Here is a 2,562-nt window from a genome sequence, read left to right on the forward strand (position 1 = left end):
TATACAGAGAAACCCTGTCTCGAAAAAACAAACATAGCCGGGCGTGGTGGCGCACGCCTTTGATCCTAGCACTTGGGAGGCAGAGGCAGGCGGATTTCTGAGTTCGAGGCCAGCCTGGTCTACAGAGTGAGTTCCAGGACAGCCAGGGCTACACAGAGAAACCCTGTCTCGAAAAACCAAAAAAAAAAAAAAAAAGAAAAAACAAACAAACAAACAAACAAAGGGGAGCTTCTATTAGCCACACTACTGTAGTACCTGCACAACTAGGCAAACAGAAAGCCTTCTAAATAAGCATTTGGAGAAATGAGTTGGAACAAGAAGGAGAATGAGCAGCCCCAGGGTGACAAACTGACAAAACATGAAAGTGTTTCAGTAAAGAGACTGATGGTTTGCAGACTGCTGAGTTAGAACAGGACAGACCTGAGTGAGCTTCATTCTAGGCCTCCCAAGCAGTTATAACTAGTATTCTGATCCTAGTCAATCCATCTCCTTCTGGGATCCATTTCAGCACAACTGCCTGTGTCCAGTCTGTTTTCTGCTCCCATCAGGAGCCTTTCAAGTTTTGATGTTGGATTTATTCAATGGCTGTAACAGCTGTAACCCTGGACCTCTGCTCAGGACAGGTCCTGGTTGCCATTGGCAACTCCCAGCTTTAATTCTCATGATCTGGAAATACTGACCCACCATTTCCCATGCTCCCTCTGCTAGGTCCGGGCTAGTCTCCTTTTCCTGGTGATTTTGTCCCTAACTCTCCATCATTCTATGAGGTTTCACATCTGTGAGGCACTCTGGCTTCAGCTGAGAGGCTTCCTCGGATTCCCAGATGTGTGTTCTAGTTTGGTACCCATGGTTCCTAAGAGGCACTACCAAGGCTTGATCTGAGCAGGAGAGGCAATGGACACTTAAGACTCCATGACTGGGGCTGGTGAGATGGCTCAGTGGGTAAGAGCACTCGACTGCTCTTCCAAAGGTCCTGAGTTCAAATCCCAAAAACCACATGGTGGCTCACAACCATCTTTAACAAGATCTGACTCCCTCTTCTGGAGTGTCTGAAGACAGCTACAGTGTACTAACATATAATAAATAAATAAATAAATAAATAAATAAACCTTAAAAAAAAAAAAAAAAAGACTCCATGACTGTGCTTCTTAATCTTGATCGTCAACCTGGCTAGATCCAGAATCAACTAACTGGCAAACTGTTAGGCACTCCTCTGAGGGGTTTTCTTCATTAGATTTGAAGGGGGAAGACTCTCAACTTAAATGTGAGTGGCATCTTCTGGAAACAGCCCAGGTAAAAGGAGATGAAGCTCTTTTGCTTGTTTACCTCCACTCTCACAGGACATGCATTTATCATCGCTGTATCACATCACTGACACACTAAACCAGCAGCTCTCCAAGACTCGTCCAAGACCAGCACTTGCCTGGGACTGCTCAGAGACCCAGCATTTTGGACTGAGAAAATTACTGGATTTTTGGCCTCTCCAATGTGAGACAGCCATTGTGGGACTACCCAGATTATATTATATAAACCAATCTAAAGCTACACACGCATCTTTTCTGGGGAGAGGGGATAAGTCTTACTGTGTAGCCCTGTCTGGCTTGGAACTTCCTATACAAAACAGAACTGCTACTGCCTGACAGGTGCTGAGATTAAAGGCATGTGCGCCCCACACACTTCCATGCCTCTCCAATTAAAAAAAAGATGTGCTTTTGAGACAGGGCTTCTCTGAATAACCCTGGTTGTCGTAGAACTCACTCTGTATACCAGGCTAGCCTTGAACTCAAAGAGCTGCTTGCCTCTGCCTCCCAAATGCTGAGATTTAAGACATGCTCCACCATACCCATTCTTAAAAGAGGTTAAATTGTATGTATGTGGGGGTTTGTTGTTTCTTTTTTTTCTTTTTTTTTTTTCTTTTTTGTTTTTTTGAGACAGGGTTTCTCTGTGTAGCCCTGGCTGTCCTGGAACTCACTCTGTAGATCAGGCTAGCCTAGAACTCAGAAATCCCTCTGTCTCTGCCTCCCAAGTGCTGGGACTAAAGACATGCAACACCACTGCCCGGCTGCATTTTTTGTTTTTATTTTATTTATTTTTTATATGAGTACATTGTAGCTGTCTTCAGACACATCATTAGAAAGTATTGGATCCCATTACAGATGGTTGTGAGCCACCAAATGGTTGCTGGGAATTAAACTCAGGACCTCTGGAAAAGTAGTCAGTGCTCTTATCAGCTGAATATGTCTAGTCCCCTATGTATGTGTTTCTATGTAAGGTATATGTGTTGTTCATGAAGACCAGGTGTTGGATTCTCTAGAGATGAAATTACAGACCATTGTGAGTTGCCATGTAGATGCTAAGCTGACCCCAGGACCTCTGAAAAAGCAGCAAGTGTTCCTAACTACTGAACCAGCTCTCTGCCCACCTCCCTTTTTTAAATTCAAGATTTTATTTTTAACTATGTATGTGGGGGGCCAAAAGAGGGTGTCTAATTCCCTGGAGCTAGCTGTGTGCCTCCTAGGAAACAACTATGGGTCCTCTGTAAGAGTAGTCATCTTAAAAAAG

This window comes from Mus pahari, chromosome 3 (assembly GCF_900095145.1).
Source record: "Mus pahari chromosome 3, PAHARI_EIJ_v1.1, whole genome shotgun sequence".
Lineage (NCBI taxonomy): Eukaryota > Metazoa > Chordata > Mammalia > Rodentia > Muridae > Mus > Mus pahari.